The sequence below is a fragment of the Larus michahellis genome, chromosome 1, assembly GCF_964199755.1.
Source record: "Larus michahellis chromosome 1, bLarMic1.1, whole genome shotgun sequence".
In the NCBI taxonomy this organism is placed as follows: domain Eukaryota; kingdom Metazoa; phylum Chordata; class Aves; order Charadriiformes; family Laridae; genus Larus; species Larus michahellis.
In genome coordinates, this window is record NC_133896.1 from 89236915 (window position 1) to 89254035 (window position 17121).

At 39.8% G+C, this 17121-nt stretch overlaps 1 protein-coding gene across 5 annotated transcripts in view; it reads left to right on the forward strand.

Annotated features, from left to right (window-relative positions):
* Positions 1 to 17121, forward strand: part of SHISAL1 (shisa like 1) — a 198603-nt gene that overhangs the window by 9354 nt on the left and 172128 nt on the right. For 2 of the 5 annotated variants that reach the window (XM_074590779.1, XM_074590838.1), the window contains exon 2: positions 765 to 825. The exons of the other annotated variants lie outside the window; for them this stretch is intronic. The gene's annotated coding sequence lies outside the window, so the exon portion shown is untranslated. The remainder of the gene's footprint in view (positions 1 to 764; positions 826 to 17121) is intronic. 5 annotated transcript variants of the gene reach the window in all.

Consider the following 17121-nt stretch of genomic DNA (forward strand, 5'->3'; position numbering starts at 1 on the left):
CTACAGAGATGTCTCCATGTCTTCCAAAAGAATATAACCTTTGGATCACTGTATTCATTTAGCTCTGAAACTTGGTCTTGGCACTGGGTTATTTTGTCATTTATTACGTTGACTCAAGATAAATGGAACTTGCGCTTTCACTCTAATTCTACCAGGGGCGGGAAGGGAAAAACTTGATGTGGTCTTTATTGTATGTTGCTCTCTTATATGACCTTTTTCATATACTCCTCAATTTTTTCCTTTTGCTTCCCATGTGTATGTGCACGCAGTAGCTCTAAAACATTAAATCAGTTTTCAAATGTCACAATATCAATTTAGCAAAGAAAGAATAGTAGCCATTAATATAGAAGGTGAATCCTTGTTATGTAACATAGCAAGTTTTATAATTGGCAGGCTGTATCTGAAGATACGTGATGCAAACATGGCATTCAGCTTTTTGCTATTTATCTTTTAGCTGTGTCTATTAGAATTACTCTTTCATCAAACAAATGAGGCTTTTATGGATATTTGCAGGAGATGTGAATCTGTTAGAAGCCACATACAGACACTTGGTTTCTGTATTCAATAAGATACTCTTATTACCATGTCCTCACTTATGTACAGATATGGTAACAGATCCTTTTCATCCTGCTGTTGCATGCTACATGTAAATTACTTTGATAGCAGACTGGATCACTTAAGCAGGACCATTCTTCAGAAATCAAATATCTGTTAAGTATAGTGATGCTGGGTGTTACTCTGAGTTATACTTTCTCATATTGCAGAATATGGATCAAAGCTGTTCAGATGCTGATAGAGAGTCTAGAACCACGGTCTTGCCAAAAGGTAACTTTTCCAATCTAATCTTATTTAAATGAATCATCTTTCATCTCTTCTCTGTTGCTAATTGACTGTTATATAGCAATCACCTTTATAACAAAAGCCATTTCAATCCATATGTTAAAAATCAAAGCAGTTGGACTATTTCATTTCAAAGCATTCAATCCCAGAGTCGAAGAAAGTGAATCGATACCATAAAAAAAAAAAAAATCCCCTTTTCTTGCCCACTAATAGAAAGTTTTTCACCAGTTCATTAAATATTGTATAGAACCCTACCTAACTTTTTACAAGCTCTTAGTGAAAATATCTCCACCGAAGCTTAGCAAACTCAATTTTTAATTAAAAACATATTTTTCGAAAAGTAAAACCATAAGCAGTAAAAAAACTACCTTTTGAAATACAGTCTGAAACCTGTATTGCAGTGTCAGTGCCATGGTGCTCCACCCCTAGGAAAGTTGTTCCTTGTTGTATGATTGTGTCAGACACAAGGATAACAGGAACAAGTGTGCTTCTTAATGATTAGCACAGAATTAATCTTGCATACAATCATTTGTAGGAGGATCTTCCTTCCCATATGAAATACTCAGCTGCGAACACTTTTGGACATAATGCTTGGCATATTTGTCTCTACCTGGAACATCTCTCCCTTCCTTTCTAAGATTTACTATATCATGATAAAGTGGCTGAGTTACTTGCCTTGCTAGTAAGTGAGGCTTAAGGAATGAAGTGTGTTGCATTTAATGGAGGGAAGAGTTAGGATTGTAAATCACTGCTAATAAAATGTTTTGATGGCAAACAAGAGTAGAATGTATTCTACACAATTTATTCAAACTGCTGTGTTGTATGAGAGGCTTATATTGCAAACAGCAGTACTTGTGTCCACATGCATTTTGTATCATCAGTAGCTTGCCTGAAAAGCGGTTTAAAGAATTCATAACCTACAAATTTGCCACTTTTTTGTTACACTCAAAGAAATATATTGTTTTCTATTATGAAGTCATAGCTTCAGTGTGTAATTGCTATATGTAAGTATTCTAAATCCCTTCTGTATTAACTTGGAGGAAAAAATTGAATGAAAGCATTTAAATGATGTCTAGTATGTTGACGAGATATCTGAAGCCCTGCTAGATCAGTAAATAGGGGAGGTAGGTTTTCTTTGAATTTTTCTGTTCCTCTTTTTTTAGTGTGACATCTCTTTGACTATATACATAAGGAAAAAAAGTACTGTGTATAAGGAGGGTACCTACTGGTATTTCATTATAATTGTTTTCTACTTGGGGCTGGGTTTTTACTCTGAACTCGCACAGAGGTCTTAAAGTACATGGGGACTGTAGTACAGTAGATCTAGGCAATAGATTTAGGAACAAGTCCTGTAACTTTTACTTAAAGTAAGAATTTACATCCTGAAAGAAATATTCTCCAGCCTCAGACCGACCACTGAATGGGCCAAGAAGAATGAAAAACAGCAATCTTATCCTAGAGGGTAGTGGCCAGGCATTAGCGGAGGACCGCAACTGCAACATTCCACAGGGAAGCCTGTTGCCAGCAAGGCAAGGTAATACAGGCACCTTTGAACTGCAGTGTTTTCCAGGTGGCAGCATGTTAGAAATGCCCTATCCCCAAGTGGAATACAGCCGGTAAAAATTACAGTAGTTCTCTAACTGATATTTGCCAGTGGTGAACTTTCACAGAAAAAGTAGGTAAGGAAACACGGGTGCATATCCAGGTATAATATTGCCCTCACTGGAGTGAATTGTTGCTACATTTTAATTTATGACTCAAAGTTGATAAACATATTCTGATAAATCTATGGTTATTTACAGTCTAATTGTTTCCTGAAAAAAATAAATCACAAGTTTCTTCCCATTTGACTGTGATCGCTGCTTCATACAGGCTTTTGAGAGCAAGTTGAAGGGGTTTTTATCTGTGAAGAAACCTCTCAACATAACGCGTTTTTTAAGAGTTTTCTCCCACTTCCAGTGCAACAACAGCTCTTTTCCCTCATTTCTTTAGTGCGTTTGCATAGAGTAACACTATTCATGTTTCAATTCTTAGGAGTTTTGCTTCTCTACCCCCTATTTATCTGGCCTAACACCGTGCTTTCAGAAGGCTGGCCCTTCATATTCTCATCAAAACCAATTTTGCCATAATAGTTAACTCTTTTCACTAGTAATACTTAATTTGCTTTACCTGACTGGGAGGCCAGTGTGGAACAATGTGGTAAAAAAAAAAAAAGTATGAAAAGTTCAGTAGTTAATTCATGAAACTCTTGAATAATTCATTGCAGTTAAGCCCTTATAACTCCCAATTAAGTTGTTAGTAATGAGTAGTTCATTCCCAAGACCTCTGTTACTTGCACCCAATATAAAGTACAAGTAGGAAAAGCTCGGTAAGGAGTCATGTTTCATCTGTAAAATACTTTTACCTATTGCAAAATTATTTTTTTTCTTATCTTTTATTCTCTTTTCGCACATTTTAGAAAGTACTAGCTCTTTAAGAATCGCTACTGCTTTCACCAGCCCACATGGCTATGTAACTGAAAAAGGCATTTAACTGAAAGATATTCACAACATTTAATTGCAAAAAGCAGTAGTATATTAAATGTCTTCCCCACGCTCTTGCTGTTTTCCTTAAATAAGCTCTTCTAAAATAGGATTAGCATAAACACCCTACTCTGGGAAATACAGGATTTTTTCCCTGCAGAGATCAGAACTAAGCATCTAGTGTATTTCTGAAGTAAAATTCTTGTTCAACTAGAGACTTCCTGTACTAAAGGAACGAGGAGTACAATATGGCCTTCAAATATGGAGAGCTTGAGGGATTCAAGGAAATCAGCGGTCCCTTCTCCCTGGTACTGCTTCCAACCCTGAATAGGGAATAAATAGAAAATGATATTTGTACGTTCCAGGAGTTCCTAATGGAACGAAGAGGTCCTTCAACACCTCAGCAGAGGTGATGGGACTGACAAAGCTCCAGTGAGATAGAACTGGGCGGAGAGTTTTAGTAAATAATAAAAATGTGATTTTTATTCATCCTGAAACGTGTTACAAGCTTTTAACTGTACTTTCCAAAATATGAGGGTGAGATGTCCAGAGTGATAGTCACAGAAATGCTGGAGAAAAGTGTTCATCCATATCTCTGCCTCATAGACTAGAGATTATGTGTTTTGCTAAGCCTGTATTAGATTTCTTCTGTTTAAAGGACTTGTATTATTAATTTCCCAGGATGGAATATAACTGATAAATCCTATCTTTAAAGTTAAATCTCTTGCTTATCTTGTAACTTGGTAGACACAGGATAATGGAGGCTGAAAAGGATCTCCGGAGGTCTCTAGTTCAAACTCATGCTCAGATAAGGTCAGCTCTGAGGTCAGAACTACTTGAGGCTTTATCCAGTCAGATCTTGAAAGTCTCCAAGAACAGACTGTACAGTCAAAATTTTATATGAATAATTACATTCATTTGGGCAGGGGCTGAAACTTGGGTCATTTACCCACAGGTAAGTGCCTTAATTATTTGGCTAGAAAGTTATCCTAATGTTCTCTGGATAATGCTTACAGGTGTTCACCATATAAAGTGAAATAGTTCTGAAAAGGGGCCATTAGTTAGAGCACTCATCTGCAGGAGAGATGTAAGTATGGAGCCTGGTCCTGAAGTGAGTAGGCAATCATAAATACCAAGGGAGTGCCAGGTGGAGGGGTGCATCCTCCAGCATTTTTAGGGTGCTTTTCTAGAAACGGCTGCTGCCATTTCCTCTGCTCTTACAAGTACTCACAGGTATCAGCCTAAATGGAACACTACATTGCATGAAAATGCTTCTCTGTCATGGCCCAGGAAGAAATAAAATAAAAGATTTCAGCACCGTGCTGCAAAATCAATCTCGGACAAATGTGAATTCTGTTTAGCAGGCTGCAAATGCACAGTAGTATGCAGGGGAAGAGGAGTTAGGGCTCTCACATTTTGCAGAGGTAAGTTGCCTTCAGGAGATCTCTGCCTGCTCGAGGGCAGGCACAGGGGCACGTAACTGGTAGAGGTACATGGACATAGCTGTAGATGGACTTATTTCCAGTGGACTCATGCTATAAATTAATGCTGGTTAATGCCTAAACAGTTGACTCACACTCTTCACAAAGTGAACAGTCAACTATAACCATTAGCCCAGCTACTGGGACCTGTAAATTTAAGCTACTGCTTAAATCTGTGCCCTGGGGACTATCCAATGGTGACATGCTTGCAGAGGAAGTTGCTCTCATTCTTTGAAATGTGCTATATGATTCACTGAGGGTTTACAGTGTAAATGCAGCATGCTTAACAAGGAAAAAAGAAGGTTATGTATATGAACTTTGTCACACAGTTCTTCAACTGTATGTTATCAGAGGTGGCTTGTTTGGTTTGATTTCTCCTTTAAGTGGATTTCCATGAGAAACAAACATTGTTTCCAGAATCATTTCACTTCCTGCAGGGCTATATTTCATAATCTCTTGCCTCTCACACACCCCCTATGGCATTTAAAAGGCTAAAGATTTCTCTTTAATGGTTAACACCATCATGGTTTGAGTTTTCTAATGATAAAATTAAACTTGCTGTCAAACACTCTTCTGAGAAGTCATCGCTCTCAGTTCATGACTGAAGGCTGTTGTGATCGTTTGTGTTTGCATATGCCAACCACTGTTCTTCATGCTTTTAAATATTTTTCTCAAAGTAAGCAAGATATAGAAATGGTTGAACCCCGTCAGGTTAATCTCATCTAGTTTAATGTTACCCCTTCTCTGCTATTGGAGAGAGTAAGGATGAATTGAATCCTGCTTTGCTAGTGGTTTACTGGTTTGATCTGGTGCAGATGATGAAATTGCTCAGAGACTGCGAGTTTAGAGCCCAAAACTGTGATTTGTTTCTGACGCAGACTAGCTCTAACAGGGTTTGTTGCTCTAGACAAACCAACAGATGCTTTCCTCCCACCTGCTGTAGGTGCCCGTGCAATTTTTGGAATGCTTCTCTGCATGTAGTGGCCTATTTGGCCCATACAGTCTTTGTGCCTGAGGCTGCGTTGGGTTGAAATATTAGCACTGTTACCGAGCCTTTGGGGTCTGGGTCTAGCTGGTTCTGCAGGAAAGCTGAGAGCCAGGGTAGTTGCGTGCATGAAGGCTCAGACTGCTATCAAATGACACCCATGTAATTGTTTTGAATCCTCTCATCTGTGGTGCTCTGCGCTGGGCTTGAGGAGGTAGTTCTGGGAGAAGACACTGTGCCTTGGCTAGGGTGAGTGTCCTCCAGCAGATGCCTCTTCCTGACCAAGGGTATGTGGCTTCTCATTTTTCAGCAGTCATGCAGAAGGTCCCTGAATGAGGAAGGGGCTCTGCCGTGTTTTGCAAAGGTTATGTGGTAAAGGTGGTGTTCCCTACTCAGGGCATCATCTGTGGGCAGATACGATTCGATATGTGTATGCTATAGAGAACAGAGGTAGAAGGAAGGGAAGTTAAAGGGAATTAACCAGGCCCTACCAGACTACTTGGCTCTATAAAGTACTTGGATGGTGTCATCAGTACATTAGAGGTGACTTAATGTACCACTTTGCTTCTATGTTTTACCCTTGTATGATAGCTATTGCACATCATCACAAGACAATTTATGGCCACCTACCAGAAAACAAATTCGACTGGAGTTTGCAATATAATAGTATGGGCAATGGCAGATGACAGGTGAAGCAGAATGAATGGTTTGGTTATTCATAAGCCAAATGACCCCTGAAAGACAGCAGTAAAAAGCAGAAGATATTCTAAAATAATGTGAGGCTTCAAGCAATGTAAGTTATCACGACCGGCACTCAGAACATGCTGGTTTACGTGCTCCTTGAGTGCATTTTGGCATGGGGCTGGGAGGCATCATCCTGCAGAGGCCTGTTCCCTGCTGTTTGACGACAGAGTAATTTGTGATCTCATCTCAGGAGAGAATAAGCAAAGGACTTTTCCCCTCCACTGCCCAGCAGCTCACCTGTGCCACAAGTTAACTGGGAGGGAAGGCGCACCTAGTACCACTCTTATTTTGCTTGCTCCCTGCCTGTTTTTCTTACATGTCTCACCTTGGTTCTCCCTGATGCACCGACTCCCTGTTGTGCTCCAACGATGAGCCATTTCAGAGAGCTGTTTGAAAGAAGCAGCCTTGTGCAGCCAAGCTGGGGCTAGTCGTTGTCAACCTTTTAATCCCTGAGCTGGATGCTTCACTGTCTCCAGAGCAGCAGAAAGTACCAGAAAAGAACACTCATGTAACGCCTCCTGAGAAATACTATGCTAATTATTGGAAATAGATTCCCTTGCAACAGTAGAAAATGGATATTTTAACATAACTTGAATGAAATGAGTAATATGTGGCTTGTTCTTCTCTAGGTGGCTTGTATATTTCCATCCTGGTGTTCGGTCTTTAATAGGAGTGTTTAATTGTGCACTGTGTTGCTTTCATGTGTCTTCTTTGTTTGGAAGAGCTGTCTGCATCTCACTCGTTAGGTTTAAAGCAGTACTATTTTTGTACTGCTTTGTGTAAAGTGTTTTGTAAAGTTCTGTACAAATACCATAGAGAAAGATGTCCCAGTTTTAAAGAACCTTTATAACTTTAAAAACTACCTAATAATTTTTATGCCAAGTCATTGTTGCCCGCTTCATTTATCAGCAAGTCTCAGAAATAAATGCTGTGTGTTCATACATCAAATTGAAACTACTTTGTTTCCCCATGATCTTTGTCCTTACATTTTTGGTGTATGTAGGTCTCTGGCTGTTAAGGTTTTACAAAAATGCTGAAAAACGTGACTCAAATGTAACCAGTTCAGATAGTTAGCGGACGATGCTAAGTGAGTATCTCCCAGGGAATGTGAACTTCTTATTCATCTGTGAACACTGCAGCTAAAACTGACAAAACTGCCAAAAAAAAAACGGTTCTTGTTCTAGGATTCATCTGCATGGAAAGTATTTCAGCTTTAAGCTTGTGAGCCAATTCCAAAATAAATAATTGTACCCATATTACATGAACACAGTCTTTCAATAAAAAAAACCTGGTATGAAGCAGGGTATGAGGGTCAATGGGCTCACCTTATTTTTCATGTAAAGGTAATATAGGCATCTACATCAGAATGCGCATCCAAAACTTAATCTGCTATTGAAGGAAAGCAGTCTGTAGGTCTCTAATTATACCTGTAACATTATTTGAAACTCTAGGCAGAGAAAAGACATAGGGAAGATCATTCTGGTATCCCAACTTGCTGGCATCTGTGAGAAACCTTTCTTTTTCTTCAGCAAGAAATAGGCAAGGAAAACGGATGTATCTAGGCCTCTTCTAGGAGGAAATCAAAGGACATATTCAAATGTGTTTTGAACATCTGCGTGCATACTTACTAGCAGCATCTTACTCTCTCAAATCCCAGGGATAGGCTTGTTCTTGAAAGTAAGGGTGTCTGAGGAATCTTCCGCTTCCCCACTAAACTCTTGGCAAAATGGCTCTAGCTTGTAAATAACGAATGGCTGTTTGTCCAGCCTTCCTGAAAGCATTTTTTCTGTGCGAGTACTTTAGTAGTGTTTGTGAAAATGAGAAAATACAACACAACTTGGGAATCAGCCCTTCATCTGCACTTTTGAATGGAGAAGGAGATTGTGGTCACAGTTATGCTGGTGTAAGTCAAGTGTAAGTAATGCAGTTTGCTTTCCTATCTATTAGTGTGAAGCTGGGATTTTTAACTCTTCCTGCTCCATCAAGACTGACATTTAGAGGGAAATTGATTTCCTTTCTTCAGAAAGAACTTGCACTAATGTTAGGTATATTTTTATGTTCCTACTCTTTTTCTACCTTATGTTGCATGTAAAAACAGCGTCCTTCTTACTTAAAGCAGTGGGGGGAAAACAAGATGGTATTAAAAAAAACCCAAACAAAACCCCAAACCTGCATAACTATTCATGAAACATCTCTGGGGTCTTGTAACTGAAAGAGGAAATCTTACTTTTCCAGTGAAATTACCTTAGCTGAAACTGTTGATCATTTTTTCAGTAAAATGACTTTAGAATTTATAAACAAGACCACTCAAAGAAATACTTCACTATTTGTCGCTCTTCATAAACATTTTAGCTGTACTAACACATCCCATAAAATACAATATTCATTATGTCAACACAGTTATGTATGGATAAAATTTAAATACAGCTGTTGTCATTTTAATTTAAATTCATTGGTAGGAAGCTCAGTTTAATGGTAGTTGAGTACAAAAAGAAAATGTATTCTCTGTACTCATAAATCACCCAAACTTCAATTTATTCAAAACACTGAATTAGGCAGTCAGCTAGGGCACTGGAGAAGAAGAAATTACATTGCTTCCATTAATAGCTTTTTTGAGTATGCAAATTAATAGTCAACTGTAAATGGCTTTGTAAAAGCAGACTGGTTTAGAAATTAAAAAAATGAAAAAACATTATTTAGGTAGTGAACAAGTCTATCTCCACTCCTGTCTCTCAAGCTTTCATATAAAACAAATTATTCTGACACCTAGTGAAGAAAATTTCAAATTGCCCAATCTAAAACTAGAAGTGTAAATACTCTTTGGTCTCAAATGATTACTTATTGAAATTAATGGTTGTTACTAGTGCATATCGATGTGGGAAAGAATTCCCTGGCATTTGTTATTGACATTTCAGCGCTGCCTATTAGTGAGCTTTTGCAGAATGAACAAAAAGTCTTCAGTTTAAATTGTTAAATTATTTCATGCTGGGATCCAGTCCAACCGTACTAGTTAGTCTGCATACTAGTGGAAAAATTCTTATAAAAGTTTCCCTGAGCTTTGGATGTTATCCTTATTGCTTGAGGCTATACTTCCCTCCTCTTTGTTTGTGTACCTCTTCGCCTATGTAAAGGCACATCCTGTAGAAGGTTCAGCAAAGCTCTCACGCCTAAATTCAACTGTGCGCTTTAGGACCTTTGCTGTACACTGAAACATTTTTGTCTTCATTTAGTAAACTGTCTCAAAGAAAGGCTTAGCCTACAAAGATGAGAGGCTCCTTGGCTTGGCTGGTAGGGGGAGACTCCCTGCTATTTGCTGGGCCAGCATGGGTGGCAGAAGAAAATGTTGGAGCAGGTTGACTCAGTTCAGACTTTCTAGAGAGCTACGAGATCGCCTCTGTGCTCAGAAAACTACATTCAGGAGCACAGGAGACCTCGCATAGTGTGGCCGGTTTCAGTACCTTGAGCAGGCTTCTGTATCTTAAGGTGGTAGAAATATCCCAAAACAACCAAATAGTGGAAAAATCATTAAAACAGGGATGAAGCGTGCAATATGTATAGTATATAAAAAGCAGATAACCCTGTTTGTTTCAAACTTAAATCCCACATTCTGCATGCTACTCCCTGTGTACTGGATGCAGTCCGTGGGGATGGGGACTGGAATTATTCCTGTTTCTTTCTCAAGGGCCACAAAATATGTCTGAGGGCAAAACCGTAGTTAAACTGGCTTTTATAGAAGTGTATTCTATAGTAGTAGAAGCTGTATTGTTTTAACCGACATAGGCTTACACTATATGAGGGGAGGAGTTGCAAAATAATAAAGCTAAGGAATTGCATGGATCCTACGGTTTAGCTGTGTGCTGTTCCTAAGGACCAGCCATACAGTGATTCAACACTTTCACAGTTTCTTTGCTCCTACCTGTATTTCATGCTTGCATTTCATAGCACCTCAGCTTAAAAGGCCTGTGAAATTCCTAAAAATGCTTCTTGTTACAGTCTTGGCCAGGGTCTTCATTAATTTCAGAGCGGCCCTTCCCAGAAGTCGGTAAGAGATGATATGACAGCCCATTTCAGAAGAGCTCCCTTTATTATTCACAGCCCCTGACTTCATGGCTACAGAGTGCCACCTGATTACTAATAATTGGAGTAGACATTCACTGTATTAATTTCCATTTGCAAATCTACCTGAAGTTTGCAGCGGGTTTCCAGAGTGATTGCATCCCCTGCCTTTCTGAGGTACAAGAGCGCTAATGGCAGCGCCTGTATTTCCCCAGTGGTTCCATGCAAACCTCGCAAGAAGAAGGCACCAGGTTTTGGACCAGGAGCAGGTTCACCTGGAAGCTGCGCAAATGAGTTTTTCTGTAACCTTGTCTGCCCTTACCCTCGCTGTGAGGGGATGCGCAATTTGATGCGCAGTCTGGCTCTTTCAAACTGCATGTCTTAATTGAGATATGTAGACTTTTCCTAGAAACTGCTATTAACAGTAAATATTTGGATTCCCTATAGTTAAGCAATCTTTTATCCTTGTCTGCTAGGACAAGCATCAGATCTCCGTGGTAGTTACAGTTTGGTTTTTGTTGTCCTAGCTGGCAAAGCCTCCTTTAATAGACCACAATGTGAGGACCGGGGAGGTCCTTTAGATCTCCTGAGTATCTCAGCCTATTAAAGTCTGCAGAAAGTCTCTGCTTGTAAAATAAATGTCAGGTCTGGTCCTGTGCTGTTCTGAACACCCGGTGACTAGATCGGCAAAACAGCATCTCCTGATGTTGGGCCAACGTAAGCTTTAATTCTAAATTTAATTCTTTCTAAAAATGCTGGAGAAAATGGCAAAATCAGTGCTATGGTTCCTCGAGGGTGTCTGGTCTTGCAGCCTGCCCTGCCATGCAGCCCCACGTGTGTCCCTGCGGCGCTCTCGGCCGTCCCTCTAAGCAAGTTCCACTCCATACAGAGGGGAACAGTGCTCTGTTCCTCCACACGTAGGCACCTAATGGATGCTTGAGACCAGAACAACAAAGATAAACTTCAAGTCTGCATGCAGGAACGTATTCTTTCTTTTTTCCAAACAAGATCAAAGTGACCTGAAGTCAGGGTTTCTCGCCTCTCAGACAGCGAAGCCAGTAAAAATACTTTTGGGCAGTACTTGGGTAGATGTGTTTCATTCTTGCTCCTGTACTAGAGCAAGATAAATGTAAATCTTTCATATCGATTTGGCATTGTACTGTGCTGAACAATAACACTGAAAATGCTTTGTTTGTCATAGTTAGATTAATGCTTCTTTTACAGTAGGTACTACAGGAGTTTATATCACTTTAAAGCAAAGTTATAGGTGCAAGACAGCTTAGAGAATTCTCGGTGTTGCTGCTCAAACAAAATGATATATTTAACTCCGATTAGATTTAACTCTGATAAGAGGAGCAATTCTTTGATTAAATATTTACCTTTTGAGCTATGGTGTTCTCTCTATTGTAGAAAGCATCCCAAAGGAAAACGTGATGAAAAGAAGCTCAGAGAGCACTCTCAAAACCCAGAAACTGGTAACTATGCTCTCAGATGAAACAGTAAAAAAATATGTGCATAGCATTATAAAAAGCTTTTAATAATGGAGTACATTTTTAAAATGGCTTACTCCTAAGAAACAGAATTAATTCAAAGGGTATTTTGGAAGTGGACTTGTCCTATTTTTTACGTATGTTTCTAAAGCAAGTAGTTAAACTGTTTTGCACTGTGGTGTTTTCAAGATTACCCTTCATCTCAATTCTTCAGTGCCATTTTTTTTCATATCGTAGCAGTGGCTTATGTTCCCCACTTAGACCCACTGGCCGTGCTGAGTCCAAATGACACTGCACGGACTTCAATGAGATTATACTGACACTAAACAGAGTCTTCACACAGCATGGCTCTATAACAAACAATTTGCCCTGTGATTTTAAAGCCTTGAACTTTTAAGCCTTTGTATAAAGTGTCTGCCCACTTAATGCAAAATTCTTCCCCAGATTTATTAGGATGCAAAGTCATGTACATATTCACCACTTTAATAGTGCTGTTATACGCACATGAATATGGAAACAGGGTTCAGGATGTTCCTTTGTGTGAATTTTGTAGGACAACTATCCCTACGGCAGGTATGTCTGAACCGACATACATCCTTTCCAGAGTTAGAACTCTGGATCTAAAGGAAAAGCTTTAAGCTATTTTAAATGGGGACCAGTTAAAACACATGAGTTTCGGGTCAAAATCCACGTATGTGCTTAATGCAATTTGAAACTCAGCTCGAGTTTGAGTTTGTGAAACTGATGGGCGGGTAGTTCTGTTGAAGACTCAGAGTACTGGAATTTCTTTGTGGGCACTGCACCTAAATGTAGACAAATAATTGTAAAGTGAAGAGTGCTAGAGGAAGAGTTAATTTTCTTCCCCTGTGCATGTGGGAAACAGGACATTGAAAAACAATAGACGATACAATCATGTTGACATGTTTTCCAAAATAAAAGGATGTTAGTTGCTATTTCAGTGAAAATAGGGTAGGTCAATAGAAAGTAATTCATGTGCAAAACCCAAATTCAACTTTTTATAGGCCAAAGAATCTATTTAACTAGAATCTATTTAATCTGTCTAATTTACATGAACATAAACGTGTGATTGCTGCCTTACCTTCTTTCGAAATTCATTTGTGGTCCAAATTATGTTGTAACGGATAGGTAAAAGCCTGCTGAAACTAGTTTCATATGGTGTAAGCTCATGCATCTCATTCTATTTGATCTCCCCATATAGAAATCCTAGCAAGTAAGTAAGTCTCTTCGTACTAAGAATTATTTTCTGAATGAAATTGTATCCAGACTCAATTGCATGTGCTGAGAACACTGCAAAGGGACATTTAGGAAGATATGCACTCCTTGTTGTCAATATTTGTCGTATGCCAGGCTGACCTTTTGGATGATAATCTTTGTATTTGCAGAGTGAAAAGAGATTGATTTTGTTGCTTTATTCTAATTACACTACAATGTAGAAGTACCGCAAGCTTTCGAACGGTATTCAGGAACTGAAATGTCAATAACACAAACAACTTTCCATCTGCTCCCGATTTAATCTGAATGAGTTTGTGATTTTATAGAAGGAGGTTATTTCTGCCACTGGCAGTCGAAAGGTGGTAATCAGTTAATCAAAATGCATTGATTGCTCTAATTATTGCATCTTGAATAGGTTTTTTATGAATCTTAGTCACCCACAATTTAGTTTTGGCATGTTTTGCTTTCTATCCAAGGCAAATCTATGGTTTGCAAAAAACTTCGACTTCATCAAGAATAACTCCTTTATTGAGATTTAGGGCCAGACTCACCAGAGCATGCTGACAATGTTATACTGGCCCAGTTATGTAAATTGGCTGGAAACAAACCAGTAAAATCAGTTTGATGAGCAACTTCTCATGGTTCCAAAGATACTGAGTGTACCAGACAACTGGTCTCGCACTGTATTCCTCATAGAATACTAGATATAAATGAAAAGCCTCTCTTCTATATGGACTCCAAGCTTTATCTGCAGCTTTTGATTTCTCAATGGAAAAAATCATAATTTCGTTAGTGTTGGCTAGTACTGCAGTGGTAATTCAGCTAGGGGAGAGTGAGCAGGAATCCAGTTGTATTTGATCCTGGGCCATACAGTTTAAAACCTGCATTTGTTCATTATGGTTTCATATGTGAATGAAAAATAAGACCGCTTCATTTCTACATGCCCAACTTAGGGGGCTGATAGTTTAAAAAAAAAAAAAAAAAAAGGCAATTTCCCTTCCTGCCCCCCACCCCAAAACTCAAAGCTACTTGTCACAGTGCTGAAGAAATGTGATGTAGAAACTTCTCCCAAAAGGGCTAAGGGCAAAATCAGTCAGGCTTTGCAAATGTAAGCCCAGGGGAAACTGATTCCGGGTTTAAGGTCTTAGAAATATTTTCCCTACTGAATAAACAAATGAGTACTTGAAAACAAATTAGTAAATGGTCATGTATCGTTTCTGTGAATTGAAACCAAAGGTTAGTGATTAAATAGCTGAACAGCAGTTGCTTTTCAGATATTGATATTAAAGAAGCACCATTTTGTAGGAAAAGAGCACATTTGCATAGTAGTTTATGTATATGAATATATTTGCCTAGAGGTGTACAAAAGACCAGTGGCCTTTGGATGAAACCTTTAATGGTGCTGATATTGGAACGTGGATCTATCATAGTTTAACAAATAAAGCAGATCAGTCATGCCCCACCTGAAATATTTATGAAGGGTCCTAAGAGCAGAACAAAATGAGTACTGAAACAATTAGCAGAAATAGAGTAAACTAACTTTCATGAGAAAAATACCTCTACAACTCAATCATCTATCCATGGAGTGCTATCTGAGCTGTCAGAACTCAGCTCAGCCATGAATTGAAGGAAGGTAAGAGTGAAACTCCACCTTGGACTATGTTGCAGAATAATTGCTCTGTAAGTATCTTGCTCTGGAAAGTATCACTGTAGGTCCCTGCTGGAGATGAGAAGGGACTGCTGGTCTGACTTGTTATGATCGTTGGCAAGAGCAAGGAAGCAGAGCTGGTTATCTGGACTGTAGTAAAGCAGTCTGTCTGTTGATGTGATGTTCAAAAGCCAAAGCAGACCTAATGCAAGTGTGGAATAAATGACAAACTTGCAAAGCTTCGTTTGTCTGAGGATTCACGATGAGGGTTAATGATGAGAGAAGAGTGAAGCTAATGTTACCACAGGAGTTACAGCTACTGAAGATAAACCTGTCAGGCGTTTGCCCACAGAGAACCAGGGTAAATAATAGAGAGAGCTGGGTAAGGCAGCTGGGAACTGAGAACTGCCTTGGCAGATGGAGAATTGCTCTGCCACTGCTTTCCTCCATGGTGTGGTGAATACGCCCATCCTGTGAGAAAGGAAGACAACCTTGGCTTTGAAAAAGCCTGTCTTGAGGTTGTCCTGAAATCAGCAAGACTTCTGAGTATTAAACCTGTGAAAAGAACTTCTACAAAGGGCCGGAGTGACTTCCTGATGTTGACAACTTGTATCTGGCTCCAGTCTTGATGCTTAGTACATCTTACTTTTCATGGATTCATGATGATTAAGGACAAGCTAGTTAAAAATGGATAGAGGGCAGAAGACTGGCTATACCATGCACTGCCCTGTAAAGTTATCATAGAATCATAGAATTGTTAGGGTTGGAAGGGACATTAAAGATCATCTGGTTCCAACCCTACTGCCATGGGCAGGGACACCTCCCACTAGACCAGATTGCTCAGAGCCCCGTCCAGCCTGGCCTTAAAAACTTCCAGCGATGGGGCTTCTACCACCTCTCTGGGCAACCTGATCCAGTGTCTCACCACCCTCATGGTGAAGAACTTCTTCCTAACGTCCAGTCTGAATTGACCCATCTCTAACTTTAATACATTCGCTCTAGTGCTACCGTTACCTGACATCCTAAAAAGTCCCTCACCAGCTTTCTTGTAGGCCCCCTTAAGATACTGGTAGGCCACTATAAGGTCTCCTCAGAGCCTTTTTTTCTCCAGACTGAATAACCCCAACTCTCTGTCTGTCCTCATAGGAGAGGTGCTCCAGCGCTCTGATCATCCTCGTGGCCCTTCTCTGGACACGTTCCAGCACGTTCATATCTCTCTTGTAGGAGGGGCTCCATAATTGGACGCAGTACTCGAGGTAGGGTCTCACGAGAGTGGTGTAGAGGGGGAGAATCACCTCCCTCGACCTGCTGGCCGTGCTTCTCCTGATGCAGCCCAGGATACGATTGGCTTTCTGGGCTGCTAGTGCACACTGACGGCTCATGTTGAGCCTCTTGTCCACCAGCACCCCCAAGTCCTTTTCTTCAGGGCTGCTCTCAAGCCAGTCACTGCCCAGCCTATATCGGTGCTTGGGATAGCCCTGACCCAGATGGAGGACCTTGCGCTTGGTCTTGTTGAATTTCATGAGGTTGGCATGGGCTCATCTCTCCAGCCTGTCAAGGCCCCTCTGGATGGCATAGGTCCCTCTGGAAGGTAACATACCAACAGTACAAATGCTCTTTTTCAAGTACATTAAAGACCTTGGATAAAATCTGTGTGCCTTTAACAAATTTGGAAAACTAGAGAGCTAAAATTACAAGTGCACTGTAAGTCTGGACCCATGTGTCCTTTGATCTGTCACAATTCTGTGAGATCTGCCAGACAGATGAAGACTTGAATCTGCGAAAAAGGATGGAGGATGAGTGAAATGGAAACTACCTATTTATTAAGAGTTAAAAAAGTAAATGCTTGACAGAATTTGGAGTTTCAAACAAGCTTTGTGATGTCTGCTGGATTCAAGGAAGAGTAAAATTGCCTTTAAATGTTTGGAGTCCTGCATCAAAATTTATAGAAAAAATGTTCTGGAGTGGCAAAGTGACTATTCCAGACACAGTTGTGCAATAACAGCAACAATAATTCAAGGAGCTACAAACTAAAATCAATCTGAGAGGAGGGATCTAGATGTGACAAGCTGAAGATTTGGAAATGAATTTTATTAAGAGCGCTTGAAATGTCCAGTGCTGT